The sequence below is a fragment of the Lissotriton vulgaris genome, chromosome 2_1 (assembly GCF_964263255.1).
Source record: "Lissotriton vulgaris chromosome 2_1, aLisVul1.2, whole genome shotgun sequence".
NCBI lineage: Eukaryota > Metazoa > Chordata > Amphibia > Caudata > Salamandridae > Lissotriton > Lissotriton vulgaris.
The window spans coordinates 1,729,880,921-1,729,901,269 of record NC_141687.1 but is presented as its reverse complement, the minus strand read 5'-3'; the positions used below and the strand labels follow the sequence as shown (position 1 = coordinate 1,729,901,269).

Sequence of the window (20,349 nt, the reverse complement as noted above, 5' to 3'; positions counted from 1 at the left end):
TTAGTTTTTTTTTATGTGGTAGAGTTAAGATTGGCACCAAATGAACATGCAGCCGCTAATGGGCTGTGGCTGACTTCAACAACATCTTAGCGAGTTGTACCTCAGAACACTGGGATACTACATAGAGGTAGAATAAGAAATGTTTTGTAGATTCAAATCTTGGAGGACAATTTTGATTAATAAGAGGATTATATAAATCAATGTCAATATAACATTTTCAATCTTTGACAAATGAAAAATGATTGCTCCTGTGGAGGGAACAGCCTTTTTGAAGATCTGAAATGTGCTCAACCACTGAATTATTGAATTAAGTGAAAACTGAGTTTATGGAGGGATTAAAAAAAGGAACAAAAAAATAATTGAAATTTTATTGTGTGCCTTCCTTAATCAGAATAGAAGTCTTGAAATTCAAAGCATAACTTTTGTGCTTGTAGTTGTTTATTGATATGCTAAATGTATCCACAATCTGGTAGCGCCTAATTACAAGTCTGGTATTCCATGGACTACCAGACTCATGGGGGTGCGGTGGCTGCAGTTTTTTGACCACCCTATTACAATTAGAGCGGTTGGACCACCATTACCCCATCGCAGCCACCATCGAACCACCATTACTGGTGGTCAGGAGGCTGCAATATGCTTTGCAGGACTGCTGCATTCCTGGAAAGTATATTACGAGTGTCCCCTCTGCCATTGTTTTCATGATGGTTCCTCCTCCATGAAAACCATGGAGGATAAAAAAACAAAAGGGTCGCTACAGGTACCCAACTGTGTGCATGCCTCCACATCCCTAACTGCACAGCATTGGCTTAACAGTTCATGCAGTGCAGGAACTGTTTATAGTGTTCCCATCGTGGTGCCCTTTTTCAGGGCACCACGATGGGAACATAAAAAGAAGCCCACCAGAGATAAGAAACCCTCATAATCTGGTGGGCGGTCACAGGTTTGGCGGTGCAGCAGCAGGGCGAACCTGGCCCCACACCACTAAGCTCGTAATCAGGCCCTTAGTGTGCAGCAAGTATAAACAGTTCATTTTATACTTACATTTTTTTCCCAATGGAGAGTTAACTCTAGTCCATCTTCGCTAGAGGCCGCTAGAGAGCAGAGACCAGAGAGCAGAGAGGAGAGAGCGCCAGGAGCTCCGAAACGCCGAAACGCCATCCTGTGGGCGCTGGACGCCGGACCATCGACCTTCGACCGGCCTGCTGCCCTGCCCTGCACCTGGGAGCTTGAGTCCACGGCTGCATCAGCTGTATCGGCCGACCCGCTGCTGGTGAGCCGCTGCACCTCACTTCTGCATTAGCGGCGGCGGCGGCACTAAAGACGCGGTGTGTCCGTTCACAGCAGCGGCGGCGGTGAGGACGCGGGGTGGCACGAGGTACCGACCGTACATGCAGGCAGGAGGAGCAGATCGACCAGAGGATTGGCTAAGAGTCGACAGCTCAGGCAAAACCGGCAATACGACTTCACTTCACCCTGACTGCTTGCTCTATGTGATGTGATACTTGGAGCACATGAAGAGGGTGCCAGAGAGCACCATAGAGCTACATGAGAGTTACATGAGCTGTGGAACAAGAGAGCAAGGAGCTGTAAGAGGAGTGAGCAGCGGGCAGTGTGAGCGCTGGGTGAGCGCGGTGAAAACTACACTGTGGCTGCTACCAACAACATCGAGGAGCAGACAACCTTAATTGTGACCAGGAGTGATTAGGGGGTGTGACAGTGCTGCGCTACGCCGCTGTGGATCCTTCTCACTGGCTCCTGGCTGTTACGGCTGTCACTGCTTCAGTCACCCTCTTTTTCTTCAGTGGAGCTTTTCAGCGGGTGATCATCTTGGTCCATCAGACCCGTGAGTACCATACTCTCTTTGGCAGTTTAAGCAGCAATACGTTCCTCCATAACAGCCAGAGCCAGTCTTTGCCAGCGAGACTTAGCGTGTTAGCAGACTAGTGCGAAGGAGAGGAGATGAGGCTACGGACCCGGGTGTGGCTAGGTGTGAGCGCTGATCGAAGCGCTGTGAGAACAACGCCGCCGTTCCCTCCCCCCCTCCAGTGCCTCAGAAGAGTTGGTTTGCCCATTTAAAAGCTGGACCTAAACTACAAACTAAATCTGCAGGTCCGGAAGGTCCAGAAAGGTCCAGGAAGACCTACAGGTCATACAAGGGGGGGCCTAAGCTTTTCTCAACCTAATTCAAGATAAATTAACATATTTCAACCTAATTCAATCAATTCCAGCTGGCTGTTGTGCATTCTCTTGTTATACAACCTGTAGGAGAGTGATCACACAGGGTCGCGGTTAAGTCTTCGCCCTCTGGTTCTGTGTCTCCGTACACCGATATTTCGACCACCAAATTCACCTTCATTGAAGTGTTTCCCCCCTGACGGCAGCTGCTCTTTTGCCCTGACTTACTTACATGTGGTTTTTGTCCACACTGCAGGATTTCAGTGGTAATATAAGAGGAGACAGGCTTAGGTGTGCACGGGGTGCTGTGCGAATCTAGCACCACAGCATCCTTTGCCTTGAGATACGAGTGTGTAAGTGGAGAGACGCAGGAGGGTTTCCAATCGACCTAATTAGCAGACAAAACGAACTTAGTAAATCTACAATTGTAGCTCAATCCCTGTCATGAGATCAGGAAAAGTAAGAACTGTGGGAACAACAACCAAACGTGCAAAGACATTGCAACAATCGACTATATTAAAAAAAGTAAAAACTAATGCTCCTGGCCAGACCCAGTCACTTATATCCCCGATTGCGCGGATGTTCGAGAAAGCTGGAAAAATACCAGATAAATTTCAATTTTTGAAGGATCCTGCTGGAGGTATGATAACAATGAGCCCAGATAGAAATACTGACAAACTTCAATCCCCTATGAAACCTAATAATACCACCATTGAAACCCTAAATCTGCTGCAAAACGACATACAAAGCGAAAAAATGGGGCAAGATGATCATAACTGGAAAAAATTCGAATCCGCTGAATTAGACATACAAAAAGGAGACCAATGGCAATGGCTACCTCAGCAGAATCATCCAAAGGATAAGCAAAATTCCAATTTAACAACGATGAACGATATTAATGCCCTTGAAATGTCTGATTCAGATGTCATAACCTCAAACAAATTGATACCACAATCCTTGGAAATTAACCATCATGGAAGCCAACCCATGGAAACAATCCAAAATGAGAGCCTAGATAGAGCGGAACAACCAGTACAAAGGATCCCCTTTGAAGTGATAGTCGATATAAAGAAATGTTCAGCTATAATCACTGCGGAATCCAAAATAAACCCCAACTACCATCGGGAGTACCAAACGAGTGCTAAGAATAACGAAACCCTCAAGGAAAAGATAAATGAAACTAGCTTGCAAGGGCAAAAGCCAGAAGGATCTCATGAAAGTAATAACTCAGCCATTAACATGACCGATTCCTACATCAACAATGACAATACCAAGGAAGATCTTATACACGCCAGGGAATATGATCAGCCTAAGAGTGAAACTGCCCAAATAAAAGAATTGGGAGGCAAACAACATGACACAGTGAAACCCTGGGATATATTCTATCAAACATCGACTCTTACATTAGAAGCCCTTCACTACCAATCAAACAAAATGAACATACAAATTGATTTGCTAAAAATGATGGCAAACAATGTGGCGGGAATCGACAACAAACTTGCCCAACTAAATGATTTAATAATCAGAGCGCAAAGAGAAAATGAAAAAACAACCTCTGACTGCATTTATGTTCCTATTATGGACAAACTATCAACCCTTCCAGCAGTACTAACAAGTATAATAGAAGACACAAAAAGGAACATCCAAGCCAGTAAGGATAAACCTATAACAACCATGGCTAGTATGAAAACAATGAAAAAATCTACAACTGGCGCTGGTGTGGAAAACCCAATATTCACCGAACCCCTACAGCAAATAAATCAATCTGGTGACATAGTCACTCTCTCATTCCCCCAGATAAAAGCTCCTCTGGACAAAGAAATTACGGGTGAAACTATAGGTAACTCTTTCAAAAACGATCAAACCTATAGCGATTCTGAATTAGATGGTTTCTCTAAGATGTCAAAACAGCAAAAGAAAAAACTCCGCAAAGCAAGAAAAAATGAGAAACCGAAGTTGAATACCATAAGCAATATAGTAGAGGATCGGTCACTATCCACTTCTGGAAATAATAAAACGGATAAAAAGACCTTCTTCCCTATTTTTGGAAACAAACCAGCAAATGGCCCAAACTTAGTATCAACTAGCAAGATAAAGGAACCTCTATTCCCGAAACGGGAAGACAACAGACCAGGGGAAGTTCAATTAACAAATAGTATATTAGACAATATGCATATAGGACCTATTCTGGATGAAATCCAAAATAAAGAAGCAATAGCACCTATAATATCCAACGGTTACAAAGTGAATGAAACTATGCCTACTAAATTGACTGTAAATAGGATTCCTTCCCACAATAAAGCTGTCACGGAGGATGAGTCAAAAAAAGAAAGGGACCTCACAGTACGGAGGGTAGAAACCTGTCCCGAAATAACACATGAAAGAGACCACCTCCAGATTACAGCAAGGGACGGGAATAAAACTATCCGCTATAAAACACAACAAATTGTGAAAAAGGAGTCCGCTATTCGACATAGTCCAAAAATCAGTGAGAAAAATATATTCACCCCAGAATTTCGCTCTAGAGGTTGCCACGACATACTCAATCGAGGGAATCTACTCCGACTGTTCAAATCCATACCCTCACTGAATAACATCTCAACTGAAGACATTATTTCTGTTCAGTTTATGGAGGATAAACAGAGCACCCAGACTCCAACCCTAATCTCATTAACATCATTTCTCATAGCTGAACAGATAATGAAGGAGCAGATGACATTCAAATCCTGGGGCATAATAGTAACTAAGCAAACCTCAGAGGTCTACCCTACCCCGTTTAAAGAAATTGATACATCACTAAAAAATAAATTAGTAGGGCCAAAGACTTCATCAATCTTAAAAAACGCACTTGGCAGATCACCGGAAAAAAAGGTATGCCCCATCTTTCTAAACGCACCAGAAAGAAACTTAGAAATTAATGATAAATGGATTAACATGGCACTCCATAATAAACACCCACAATGATATGGCAATCCTACTCTAATAGGAGATAATAGTGAAGTTAAAAAAGAATTAGACTACTTTCCTGGAAGATCAATGGTTTGACGGGAAAAATTAATAATGCACAAATCGACTCTATATAGGGAAATCCAGACATTGTGGTTTTGCAGGAAACCTGGGAACTTAACCCATTTATGCTTCATGGCTATGCCGGCTACTATGAAAATGCGAAGAAAGAGCAGAGGTTCAGGAGAGCCAGTGGAGGGCAGGCAATATTTATTTCTAATGCGTTGCATATCGACCATGAGCAAGTCAAGATTGATGACTCAAATATTTTGATGGTTAAACTTAATCCCAAAATATTTTCTCAAAATCCTAGAACATTATACTTGATTACGGTCTATATTATGCCAACCAACTAAAGTAGGGAATCAACATGTGGAACCCTGAACAACGCTCTAATTATTAAAATGTTGGAGGATCCGAAAGCAGATTTTCTGATAACCGGCGACTTTAATCTCAACTTATTGTCATCTCATCCAAGAGATGAGACCACGCTACTGCAAAACCATCAATGGCTAATTCCTGAGCAGGACATTGGGACAGATAACAACAGCATTACAAATAAAATAGGACAGAAATTTGTAAAGGATATGGAGGCAATGGGACTTCGAATACTTAACGGTAGAATGGAAAGGGGCGACCACTCGGTCCCCCCGAACGTATGGCGGAGTGCCTCGATCCCCCCGGGAAGCCATTTTTGGGCGGGAGGCGCGTCTCGGCTGGTATGCCCGAAGCGGCGTAGCCGGGGCGCGCTTTTTCCCGCCCTAGAGTGGGCTGGCCTAGACACTGACGCAGCCAGCCACGCCCTTGGGGCAGGCAGGGGCGGGTTTTCGCCCGCCCTGAAGACGGATAAAAAGGGACGCAAGACCGGAAGACGTCCTCTTGTTCTTGTGCTCTGAAGCTGCACCTCCTCGCTACACGTGAGCTCGGGACAGAACGAAGAGCCAATTTTGAGCGTTTTGATCGTTTCTTTTGTCTTCTAGATACTTGGTCGGAGAGATGCCCAAGAAAGGCGCAAAGAGAATGACGACTGATCAGATGGTTCGGGTCCTCGTCAAGGAGATGTCCGAGATAAAGAAGCGACTGGCGGAGCGAGACGGGGAGGAGGGATCGGGGCGTCCACCGGCTGGAGGGAAACCCAAGAGGCCAAGAAGGGGTCCGGCCGGGGGAGACGTCCCGGTTCCCTCTGCCCCGCTCGAGGCGCCGAGCCCGGTACCGATGGAGGGGAATCCAATCCCCGTCGTCGTCACCCCGACATCTAACAAGGATATGCCCCCCGAGCTGGCGGCACAGCTAGCAGCGTGGTTGGGCGATAGTAGTGAGGGCGCCACGGCTGCCGAGGCACAGGCGCTGATCAAACAGTTGCGTGAAAAAAGAGACGCAGCCAAGGTACCCGCACCGGCGGCACTGTTAGACGAGCCACAAGTGACGGAAGCAGCGTCCGGTGCAGGTAAGCGGCCATTGCCGATCGCAAGGGATGAGTCAGCACCCTCGCGTAGAGAGAGATTGGGTCAACATGTTCCTTTGGCAATAAAGGAAAAGATTTGGGCGGGGGAATACGTGAACATTTTCTCCTTGCTTGTCGATCATTATGAGGTGGAGCATGTTAAGAGTCAGAAGGACCTAATGCATCCGAGTGTTTGGCGCGCAAAAATGGCCGCCTTTAAGGTTAATGAGAATATTGGCAACTGGGGCAATGCATGGGGTATTTTTACATCGATTTTGGGGGAACGTAGGCCTGAGTTGCTACCTGAGTTTCCAATTTATCAGTCACGAATTATGGGTTACTCGACATCGATAAAGGTAACCATTGGTTCTGTTATGACAACATGTTCAGGAAGGAGAAGGAGCATAACAAAAGTTTAACTTGGGACTGTTACGATTCTCTGACATGGGATAAAATGAAAGAGTCAGGGATGTTGAAAATGCCATTGGTGGGGAGCAATGTTGGTGAATACTCCCGCCAAAATACAGGGACGCCCTTTCGGTCGGGTACGAGTACCGACGATTACTCGAGACCTGCCGGCAATACAGGGAAAAGGGGTTTCTGCTTCAATTTCAACAAAGGTAAATGTACTAGGCCTCCGGGATCCTGTAAGTTCAAACACGAATGTAGTAATTGTGGGTCGTCCCATCCTGAGTCCTCGTGCAGAGCCAGAACGGGTGAGAATGGGGGTAGAGGAGGCGCCAAACAGGTCTAATATAGTCCGAGGGGCGCCTTTACCAACCCCGATTGATACCTTGGCGATGATTCCTTGGCTCAGTGAATACCCAGATAGGACTTCTGCTGGGGTGCTGCGGAACGGTTTTTCATATGGTTTCCGCATCCCGGTAGGGGACTTTCAGGGCGTCGGGACGTGCAGCAATCAACTTTCCGTCTTGCAGCATACAACTGTAGTACAAGATAAGATCCGGAAAGAGGTCGACCGGGGTCGGGTCGCCGGCCCGTTTAGTGTACCCCCGGTACCGTACTTTGTCTGTTCTCCGTTAGGGGTGGTCCCGAAGAAGGACCCAGGTGAGTTTCGATTAATTCATAATCTGTCAGCTCCACATGGTCTTTCGGTGAACGACGCAATTGAACCAGAGGTATGTGCGGTGCGGTACGCATCATTTGATGAAGCAGTGGCCATTTTGAATCGCCTGGGGCCCGGGACGTTGATGGCGAAATCAGATATCGAGTCAGCGTTCCGGTTGCTCCCGGTACACCCAGACGACCAGCGTCTTCTGGGATTCATGTTTCAGGGATCATATTACATGGATAGGTGTATGCCGATGGGATGCTCTATATCCTGTGCATATTTCGAGAAATTCAGTACTTTTCTGCAATGGGTATTCACTAGGAAAACGGGTTTCCGAAATGTAATGCATTACCTTGATGACTTTCTGTTCCTTGGGCCCGCCGAAAATGACGAATGCGCCCAGGCCTTGGCTGAATTTTGTGTGTTAATGGGTCAATTTGGTGTGCCATTGGCACCGGGTAAAACTGTGGGTCCCACGACTTGCCTCGAGTTTTTGGGGATCGAGTTGGACTCTAGTGAAGGTTGTTTTCGCTTACCAGCTACCAAAGTGTCGAAATTCAGGGCAGCCCTGCAAGTGTGTATAAATGCATCTAAGGTTACACTCAATCAGTTGCAACAATTGGTGGGGAAGTTGAATTTCGCCCTGAGGGTGATCCCAATGGCTCGCCCCTTTTCCCGTTCAATTGCCCAAGCGATGGTTGGCCTAAAGGAGGCTCATCATCGCACGAGACTGTCGGCCGAGGTCCGCCAGGACATGCGTATTTGGTTAGCATTTTTGGCGGACTTCAATGGTCGTGTCGTCTGGAACAAGCCAGCCGTGTCCTCTGATGAGCTTGGTCTATGGACAGATTCAGCGGGGAGCACGGGTTTTGGCGCCATATTCGGCACGAAGTGGTCGGCACAAAGGTGGCCCCCATGGTGGCATGAAGAGGGGCTCACGAGTAATATTGCTTTCCTTGAACTGTTTCCCATTCTGGTGGCCCTCAGAACCTGGCCCGAAGGGTTCAAACATCATTCTGTCGTGTTTTGGTCTGACAATATGACCGTTGTAGAATGCATCAATAGTCAGGCAGCCCGTTGTAAACTGATTTTAAGGCTGCTCAAAGAAATTGTCTTACTGTGTATGCAACTGAACGTGATATTCAGAGCAAAACATGTCCCGGGGGTGATGAATCAGGCGGCTGATGCACTGTCTCGTTTTCAAATGCAGGCCTTCTCGGGTTTCCTTCCCTCAGCGGACCCGGAGCCGGCACCCTTCCCCGAAGCTCTATGGTCTCTCGGTGCCCCGAACTTCGTCACCTCGTGGGAGAGAGTCTAGCTCCAAGGACAAGGAAGGCATATGAAGGGGCGTTTCAGGCCTATTTAGCCTTTTTGGGGACTGAGAGAGATGGGCTTTGGGGTCAGGAGGAATGGGTAGTACATTTTCTGATGTCTTTACGTAGGGCTGGGAAGTCGGTGGCTACGGCCCAAAGGCATCGTGCTGCCATTTCCTTTGTTGCCAGGGCCCATAATATCCAGGACCCGACGGCGTCTTTTGTGGTACAAAAGGCGCTGCGTGGGTGGCAACGCCTAGAGGGTCGCAGAGTAGATGAGAGGCGACCGATAGGTCTGGATAGATTGTCCCAGTTGCTGGCCACTCTCCCCGCCACATGCTCGTCTCAGTTCGAGGCATGTCTGTTCCGAGCTGCATTTACGCTGGCATTTCACGGGGCGATGAGAATAAGTGAGCTGGTTCCAAGGAGCAAACAGGATGTGGTGGGGGGTTTGTGCCGGGAACACGTTCAGATCAGGGGTGAAGCGATGATTGTCTCCTTTGTCAGGTCCAAGACCGATCAGGCTGGGATGGGGGACTGCACGATCATTCGCAGGATCCCTGGGTCCTCCATGTGTCCGGTACAGTGTTTAGAAGATTACCTAGCACGAAGGGTGGCATCATGGGGGGGGACATTGTTGAGACACGCGGACGCCACCCCACTGACGAAGTTTCAGTTTCAGCGGGTGCTTTCGATGTCTATTACCGCAGCGGGCTTAGACCCGGGCGAACTCGGGACCCATTCCTTTCGAATAGGGGCTGCCACTGAAGCTACAGCCAGGGGTCTTAATGTAGAACAAGTAAAACGAGTGGGGCGTTGGTCCTCCAATTGTTATAAGAGATACGTGCGGTTGCACATGTTGTGAAGCTGTAATAATGCACTCACGCTGCTTGTCTTTTGTTTGGTTTTCAGTTGCGCAAGCCTACGAGGCAGGGCGGACTATGCAGTCGACCCAACACCAGGCCAGCGGTCAGACATCACCGGCTGTGAGAAAGGAGGTGTGGGTCGTGGGCCACTCATACGTGAGGCGTGCCGCAGATGTATTCGAAGCAGGTGACATGATTCACGTACCTGGGGAATACGGGTACAGAGTGTCCTTCTACGGAAGAGGCGGTCTCTGTATTGACCAGTTTCAAGCATTCTTTGAGGGTTTGTTAGGGCGGACGAGGTCACCGCCGTCTATAGTCATAGTACATTTAGGGGGCAATGATTTGGTCACCACCGGTAGACGACTTCTCCTAGAGGCAATGCTTTCCACTGTAAGTTGGTTAGCGAGGAAAGTTCCGGGGTGCATAATTGCATGGTCTCATATGATCCCACGAAAAGTGTGGCGGGGGGCTATCTCGATTCCTGCTGTGAACCATTCTGTTAGAAAACTTAATAACAAAGTGAGTAGGTTGTTCCGTTCCAAGACATTGCATTCTATCTCGCATAGTTGTATTAATGATGACAGTATGTATTTGAGGGATGGTGTGCATTTGTCGCGGGTGGGGAATGAGTTACTCATAGGAGACTTCTTAGCTTGGTTGAAGACGTTAAAACATGACCTTTAGGTAGGAGTTTTTTGTGGGGGGTCCGGATAGCCGGTCAACTATCCGGACCTGTGGCGGTAAGGTCATGATCGGTGAGCACTAATTAGTAGATCCCTATGAGTGGGCGTCACCCAACACGGATGGGAGCGCTCGGGTGAGGTGGCCATTGGCCCCTCAATGGGGAGGCGGTCCCTTCTAAGGATGGGTCGCCGGAAGTAAAGGAAAGGCGGTCAAGGCCCCTTCCTGTGTAGGAGGGGGTACAGCCCCCTCCTGGGGGAATTTCCCGGGGCCAGTGACATCTGCGACGGCAGATGCGGTAAGTGTGTGGGGTTGGGGGGAGGTCTACGATACCTTCTAGATACCTCACACGAGTATTCGAACGACCTTTAAGTGGCGTCGAGTTCTTAAGTGCCCCCGTCAAGTCAAGGGAAATTGGTAGTAGTTGCACTTGAGGTAAGCCTCCGTGCTGTCGCCCCTCCCAAGTGGGAGGGGTAAGTCTGGTTAGGGATCTTGACACCGGTTATGACCTTGCCGTTGGCCCTTAAACGTTAGGATGTACAATTTCAATATTTTAGAGAATGTTTTTGTAGGATGCTAGTTCGGCTAGGAGAACCTCTGTATTAGAGAATATGTTAAAGTTAGCCAAACAGCGCAATGTGGTAATGAAATTGTACATAACATGAAACGTTTAATGTTTTAATTTGTTTTAATAAATACGGCCGGGAGGGTCACTCCCTCCCACTTCCAAAAACTTCAAGAACTGTTTCCGGTTTCCCTCCTTTTGGGGATTGTGTTGAGAGGGGGTGGCGGGTATCTCAGCCATATGGAAAGGGGCGACCACTCGGTCCCCCCGAACGTATGGCGGAGTGCCTCGATCCCCCCGGGAAGCCATTTTTGGGCGGGAGGCGCGTCTCGGCTGGTATGCCCGAAGCGGCGTAGCCGGGGCGCGCTTTTTCCCGCCCTAGAGTGGGCTGGCCTAGACACTGACGCAGCCAGCCACGCCCTCGGGGCAGGCAGGGGCGGGTTTTCGCCCGCCCTGAAGACGGATAAAAAGGGACGCAAGACCGGAAGACGTCCTCTTGTTCTTGTGCTCTGAAGCTGCACCTCCTCGCTACACGTGAGCTCGGGACAGAACGAAGAGCCAATTTTGACCCACCCTCCAGCCCCTGAGGACAGCCAGTTGTTTATATTAAAGTCGATCGATAATTATGTTTCTGTTTCGTTTACAGGGTGTGATAGTACCATGTTGATGTTGATTGTAATAAAGACTGGTGTATGTTGTGTAGCTTTTTCGATTAAAGTGATTCGATATAGTGTTAAATTGTAAGCATGCCCTTTCGGTCGTAGTGACCAATATTTTCGTAGGTTTTATTAGCATTGTCGTATTTATTTCTGGTAGGCGGTAAGGTCATGATCGGTGAGCACTAATTAGTAGATCCCTATGAGTGGGCGTCACCCAACACGGATGGGAGCGCTCGGGTGAGGTGGCCATTGGCCCCTCAATGGGGAGGCGGTCCCTTCTAAGGATGGGTCACCGGAAGTAAAGGAAAGGCGGTCAAGGCCCCTTCCTGTGTAGGAGGGGGTACAGCCCCCTCCTGGGGGAATTTCCCGGGGCCAGTGACATCTGCGACGGCAGATGCGGTAAGTGTGTGGGGTTGGGGGGAGGTCTACGATACCTTCTAGATACCTCACACGAGTATTCGAACGACCTTTAAGTGGCGTCGAGTTCTTAAGTTCCCCCGTCAAGTCAAGGGAAATTGGTAGTAGTTGCACTTGAGGTAAGCCTCCGTGCTGTCGCCCCTCCCAAGTGGGAGGGGTAAGTCTGGTTAGGGATCTTGACACCGGTTATGACCTTGCCGTTGGCCCTTAAACGTTAGGATGTACAATTTCAATATTTTAGAGAATGTTTTTGTAGGATGCTAGTTCGGCTAGGAGAACCTCTGTATTAGAGAATATGTTAAAGTTAGCCAAACAGCGCAATGTGGTAATGAAATTGTACATAACATGAAACGTTTAATGTTTTAATTTGTTTTAATAAATACGGCCGGGAGGGTCACTCCCTCCCACTTCCAAAAACTTCAAGAACTGTTTCCGGTTTCCCTCCTTTTGGGGATTGTGTTGAGAGGGGGTGGCGGGTATCTCAGCCATATAAAAACGGACGTCCCACCAAGCTACAGCTACTTCGGTCACAACGTAAACTCGAGGATTGACTACACCATGACTACACTATATATGTTCCATAACATCATCTCATACCAACTAAATAAAGTAATTGAAAGTGACCATGCCCAGCAGTTAATACTAATGGATACTGGAATAGCTATGAAAAAAGCCTATCAGACGGTCCAAGGGCATATTGGTACTATCAACTATAGAAAATTGACCTGGAACATTAGGAATAAAGAGGAAATGAATGATCAAGTGGAGAAGATCCTGGATGAATGCATGAAAGACATTACATCAAAGTCAGTAATTGAGCAATGGGAAAATCTGATTGAGACGTTGATTAAAACTGAAGGCCAAACTAAAGCAAATAGGTTAAAAAAGGGAAACGCATCCAAAAAGGAAAAAAATGATAACCTAAATCTACCTCATACAATTAGGGCATTGAAAAAAGAACGAAATAGGACCATAAGACTGACTAAGAAACTGGGGGTAAACGCAGAAATCATAGGAAAGTTAAAGTTAATAAATCAGAATTTGAAAAAAATGATATGGGATGAGAAAAACAAAGTGAAACAATCAATCTGGGCAAAAATATTTTTTGCAAGCAACAAGAAGAATTCAAGAGACTTTTGGTACCTTATCAATGGACTTGCTAGACCCAACAAGCATGTCATTTCATCTCCGATAACGGAGCAGGAATGGTACAAGTTCTTGAAGAAACATTTGAATCAAGACCCCATACAGGCAACCTTCATGGAAATACAACAAGAGCATAAATCTTACAAAGAGAATGTCTTTACCTATCATGATGATGATATGGATACACAATACCATACAGGAAAAGAAGAGATTATCAAACTCATAAAAGAACAGAAGAACGGTGCTCCTGGACCAAATGGGATACCGTCTGCGCTTTTCAAAGAAAACCCGGAATTATGGGCAATTTACCTAGAGAAACTGTATATAGAAGTCGCCCGTTCAGGAACGGTACCCAAGTCATGGCGCGGATCCTTAATTATTCCAATTTATAAAAAAGGTAGTTGGGCACTGCCAGAAAATTATAGACTTATCACATTGCAAGATTCCGATGCTAGGCTATTTGCCAGAACAATATTGACAAAACTAACTGCCTGAGTGACGGAAACAAAAATAATGCCTTTTAACCAAACAGGTTTTATCCAAGGATTAGGTACTTCGACCAACATTCTAGTTCTAGCCCTACTTATAAACAAATCAATAAGATCAAAACAACCCTTGTATTTTTGTTTTATTGATTTTAAATCCGCGTTCGACTGCGTCAATCGAAAACTACTCTGGAAAAAATTAGAAAAAATGAAAATTCCAGTCTCCCTACTTAATCTTATCCGCCTGTTATATTCAGAGACATGGGTGAGTGTGAGGATGGGGGATGGTCAAACCCTATCCGAGATGATCCCAGCTAACGAAGGTCTAAAGCAAGGCTGTGTTTTAGCCCCCCTTCTTTTTAACTTGTTTCTTGCGGACCTTCCTGGAATATTGGATGAGGAAAATGCGCACCCCCCCAAACTAGCTGACAAGCGACTCACATGCCTGATGTATGCGGATGACGTCATACTTATGAGCCACACAAAAGTGGGCCTGCAGCGCTTAATGAAAAGGACCTATACCTATTCTAAAGAGAACAGAATGGTTATAAACGAGACCAAAACAAAGATTATGGTAATAGCCAAAAACGTTAAGCTGAAATATAAAAGCCAATGGTTTATGGATAAAATCGAACTTGAACAAGTAGAGGCCTATAAATACCTGGGCGTATTATTTGACTCAAGGGGTAACTACCAGTTACATAAAAGTGATGCTCAAAGAAAAGCGAACTCACTAGCGGCTGCATTTAGAACTGTGCAGAAATCGCTTCCCTCTTTGTCGTATGGACCTCTCCTGAGCATTGTCGGTGCAAAACTCCTACCCACCATCGCTTATGGTAGCGAAGCCCTAATGGGTAAAGACAGTGATATTTTGAACAAAATTATAACCAAAATATACCGAGTGTTATTTCACCTCCCAGTGAATGCTTCCCCGGCGCAAGTAAGGTTGGAGTTTGGTTTAACCAATCAACAATACGCAAGGCAAGGCCATTTTATAAAAGTTTGGAATCAAATAAAATGCGACCAACAAAATGAGATATCGCTGCTCTTATGGAGGGAAATAAAGAGGGATACTACCTCCTCTGCAGCTCTATATCTTAGAGATTCAATTAACGAGTTTGGGGTTACGACTATATGGGAAACGAATATAACAATGACATCATTCAAGAAAATCATTAACAAAACCGCAGCACACTTATCCATAGTAAAGGATAAAGCTACCCTTACAAAGAGGAAACACGCTTGGATGGTGCTAAATGGTTACAATAAGCAGGAGATACAACAATATCTAATCACTCCGTGGACGCAAAAAAACAAGCAGGTCCTCCTCAATGCGAGATTTGGATCCATGCCAGGGCTTTGCCATCTTCCCCTGTGGGAATTTCAAGTAACCCAAACGAAATGCAGACTGTGCAATAGGGGTGAGGAAGACATTCAACATCTTTTGTGTATTTGCCCTGAACTCCTCCAAGAGAGAAAATCATTGCTAAAAGCTCATTTTAACTCAAGCGGCATACGGTCATGTAGGCAGGCCGTGATGAAATGTATGATCTCAAATGATATCATTTTAAACTCCGCCTTTGTAAAGTTCCTACTGCTAGCCAAAAAGAAACTCGGAGACGTAGCTATTACAAATACTTAATGGGTTGTAAAGACTATGTAATGTCATTTTATATGATTTTAAACTGGAATTTAACTTTAAATTCTTCTTTTAGTTTAAAATGTTGTAAGATTTTAAATAATCATCATAATAAACTACCTTGTACCTTGTACCTTGTACCTTGTATAAACAGTTCATTTTATACTTACATTTTTTTCCCAATGGAGAGTTAACTCTATCAGGAAAATATGATTAAAAGAGGAGGGGTCTCACTTGTTTAACATCATTCAGAACCATCAATAAAACTTTATTTGCTCCCAGTTGAGCAGTATCCAATATTCAGCCTCAGGAGTTTAGGTTTGATTTTTGTTGCCTCATCCTAACGCATTGTATTTACGATGAAGTTACTGAGTTTATCAATATGCTTATAAAAGAGCTACCTGTGGATAAAAGCAGCACAACATAACTTTTGTTCTTTTCTGATGAATGAGGATGTTCAGAACTAGATTTCTAAAGGAATATGAGCATCAAGGTTACAATGTTGGATGAGGGTAGATGTGGACGATTCGTTAGAGTCCTCACATCTACAGTTCAGGAAGGCAACTTTGATGTATTATCGCAGAGAATGGTCACTGATTTGAGAGGATGTGACTCTTCTTTGGGTGCTTGTGCAAAGCGATCTTTGTTTATGATCCCTGAAAAGGGAAATTTAGTAATTGGATTTTGTGGAATCTGTCATTAGAATTTAAGTACATGGGGTGCGGTAGTCATGATGCGGATGGAGCGATGCTATGAAACACTGCGGTTGTTTTATGTGATGTGCACTTCAGGAATAGGTTTGTTGATTGATGTGTAATGGGGGTTGGCATGAGGAAAACCCTTGGGATAAAAGGAAGGAAACTGTGAGAAAGAGATTTAGAGTGTGGATTATAGACTTGCATTACAGCTGCAAACGATGTAAATTAGTTAATTTTGAGAATTGGATAAGACATTTGTGCCCTTCTCTGTAGTAAATTGATTTAATTAAGTATCAGTTTAGGAATTGCAGCTCATGGTAATAATGTCTATTGCTAGTCAAGACCTTCTGGCACGAGTCAGTTATTGTGTTGTAGTCTGTATATACCTTCATTTATACTGCCAGTAAACTGCCTGCTTTAAATTCCTGAGGAGTCTGAGTGTGAGATAATGGTAAAAAGGGGTATGGAAGAGGGTGAGCTACTCACGTGGTGAGTAGTATAGATGGTTAGCATGGTATTAGTGTTCATCTCAAGAGGCATGGTAGAATCTTTTAGAGCTTCACTCTATGAAGGAAATTGCTGTTTTAATTGCTCTTTATTAATTTTCACATTTTTTGCAGGTTTTATTACAATTCCTAAAGTGCGTATTTTAACATTTCGGCTCCCAATTCATCCACCCCAATGAGCGTTTCAAAAAGTGAATTCACCAAGCACCAGATAAATCTCACCCCCTACCCAGAGCAGCAACACCCGACCAAGAAAACACAGGGGGCATATTATCAAGGGGGTTTATCTCCGCTTTTTTGGCTTTAAAAGCCAAGAAAGCGGAGATAAAATTATCTCCCTATTACCAAGCTGTCGCTAACACCAGTTAGTGACAGCTAATAGGAGATAGCGACCATCTTGGGCCCCGCTTTGCATGTCAGTGATATTTATCACTAATGACATGCAAAGTGGGCGTGCCAAGATGTTAGCGACTGGAAACAGTCCCTAACATCGGTATCTCCTATTACCAACTTTTGGAGATATTCGCGCTAAGCGCGAATATCTCCAAAAGCTAACACCTACCCTGAGCAGTTCTTAGCCATGTTATCCAATGGGAGGTGGATAACATGGCTAAGAGCATTTGCTCGATAATGCATGAATATCGCTGACTTTTCAGCGATATTCATGCATTGCGGCCGTTTTTTATCGCATTTGCGATAAACCTTGCTAATAGCAAGGTTTATCTGCGATAAAAATCGCCGATGTGCGGTGATAATTTTTGTCTCTAAACAAGTTAGAGACAAAAATTATCACTAGTTGTTGGTAATATGCCCCACAATCCTTCACCAACAGACGCAGTGAACACCCTAAATATCGATTCCAAAATATAGACTGCCCAAAATATAGACAGCCAAGAATATAGAATTACTAAAATATAGACAGCCCAGAATATCGAATTTAGGGTATGACATATCGAATTCCATAATGTCTAATTTAAAATATCCATTTCCATAATATCAATTTTTTTTGGTGTTATATATGGTAGTATATGTATTAAAATTATGTATTCATTTTGTAACATATGTTTAATTTTTTTAAAGTAATGAATGTTATGTAAATTAACTTTTGCGTAATTTAATTCCTTAGTGGGTTGTGGGTTTATAGGGGAATAGTGTGGGAAGTCATTTAATTTTAGTAAATGTAATATTAATTTTTATTTATATATATTGATAATTAATTGAGTGATAATTAATTTTTAATTGGTAATTAATTTTTATTGATTGGTAAATAATTTTTATTACTTGGTAATTATTTTTTTGTAATTTGTAAATAATTTTTATTAATTGATTAATTGATAATTATGTTAATTGTATTTATTTGGAGTGAGTTGTGGGTTTATTGGGCAATAGGGTGGGAAGTGATTTAATTGTAATAAAGTTAAACATTATTTTTATTTATATGCATTCATTATTAATTGATCATTAATTATTAATTGGTAATCAATTTTTATTAATTAGTAATTAATTTTTGTAATCGGTAATTCATTTTTATTAATTAATAATTCTTTTTAATTACTTTTTTATTGGTATTGATAATAAATTAAATTTTCTTTTAATATTAAATCATTACTTTACCCATACGCTTTCCAATGCTTTCCCTACTGTTTCACTCACTGGAGTGGAAATGGTCATTTTTACCCCTACGCTATCCAATGCTTTCCCTACTGTTGCACTCACTGGAGTGGTAATAGTAATTTTTCCCCTCCCGCTATCCAACACTTTCCCAACTGTTGTACTCTCTAGAGTGGGAATAGTAATTTTTATCCCCCGGCTATCCCTCACTTTCCCTACTGTTGCACTCTTTGGAGTGGAAATAGTCATTTTTACCCCTACGCTATCCAACGTTTTCCCTACTGTTGCACTCTCTGGAGTGGGAATAGTAATTTTTACCTCCCCCGTTATCCCACGCTTTCCACACTTTTGGACTCCTTGGAGTGGGAATAGTCATTTTTACCCCTACGCTATCCAACGTTTTCCCTACTGTTGCACCCTTTGGAGTGGGAATAGTAATTTTTACCCTGTACGCTATCCAACGCTTTCACTACTGTTGCACTCACTCGAGTGGGGATAGTAATTTTACCCCTACACTATCCAACACTTCCCTACTTTTGCACTCTCTGGAGTGGGAATAGTAATTTTTACCCTCTCGCTATCCAACACATTCTCTACTTTTTTTTTACATTCCATTAATAATTTTTATATTTTAAGATTTTTTACATTATTTCAAGTGTGTTTTATTTAATTGATTTTTAATATTTAATTAATAATATATTATTTTTAATATATTTTAAAAAATCTATATTTTGGTTAACTATATTTTTAACAATCTATATTTTGGATTCAATATTTTAGTACTTGCCTATCTGTAGATAGGGATTCTATATTTTGTCCTTCGATACTTTGGAGTCGAGATTTTGGGCATTCTATATTATGTCCCTTGATATTAAGTTACTGAACCACAGACGCAGAGTCCAAGAAAACATTCCCAAATTCAATCTATAGGGAGGTGCTTGCATCAAATATTTAACATAAATACACAGGGAGAATTATGAAGTGGCTCTTCAACTTCACAGAGCCGTATGTCATGCCACCCAATGCCAAAATGTCGGGCAATTCTATCAGTTCCTGCCTGCCTTGTATTTTTATTTATTCCCACTTCATTGGAAGATAGTCGGGGTTTTCGCCAATGCCCAACAGAAATCCCTCTTAACTGACAACCAGATCATTCCCGGCTTTCTACTCTTTTACAGCATCTAGGGTGCTTCTTTCTGCCAGGGTCCACTTCTGGATATCCCTGAGCTTTGACTTACATTCAGGTGCAGTACATGCCTTCCACCCTATAGCTAGTTAGTTAGTTAAAGATTTTGTAAAGGGGATGGCTGAACGAAGGATTTCCAGCGCTGAGCGGTCAAGCTGCGTTGGGGAACTTTGCCTATGAAGGTTACTGGAGATATAGCCATGTTTTGAGCTTTTTCCTGAATCTGGATTCCTCATCTAGCAGACTTAATTCGCGGGGCAGGGCATTCCAACGCTTAGGGGCCAGATGTGTAAAAGTTCTACCACAAAATCTTGCTCTCTTAATTCTTGTAGTTCTAAGAAAGCGTTTTAGGGATGATCTTAGACTTCTAGTGGGGTGATGTGGCAGGACCAGACCTCTGATTTTATTGTTATTGCTTTTTGTATCAAGCAAATGGCCTTCAAATTGATCCTTGCATCAACAGGAAATCAATAAAGCTGTTTCAAGTGCTCCTTTACTGATTTGTGGTTTGGAGTTTCGAAAGAAGGCTAGCTGACGCATTCTACGCTTTCTGGAATCGCTTTATAATATATTTTGGAGAACCCAGATAAAAGAATTGCCATAATCCACGCGGGCCACCACCATGGATTAGATTACCGTTTTCCCTAAATGCTCCGGGATGAGCTCCAGGACACTCCGGATTATTCAGAGAATCCCAAAACAAGTGCTTGCCAGCTTTTTTGCTTGTACGTCCACTGTCATTGCTTGATCCATCCATATTCTCAAATTCTTAATAGAAAAATTGGAGACTGGAGAGTTTCCCATACAACTTGGCCAGTATGGCAGAGGCCTGGGGATAGCATTGTTCCGCAGAATCATCAGCTCTGTCTTATCACCA

At 44.0% G+C, this 20,349-nt stretch overlaps 1 protein-coding gene across 1 annotated transcript in view; it reads right to left on the bottom strand.

Moving 5' to 3' along the window:
* Nucleotides 1–20,349, bottom strand: part of LOC147733202 (mucin-2-like) — a 1,332,790-nt gene that overhangs the window by 596,603 nt on the left and 715,838 nt on the right. The window lies entirely within an intron of this gene.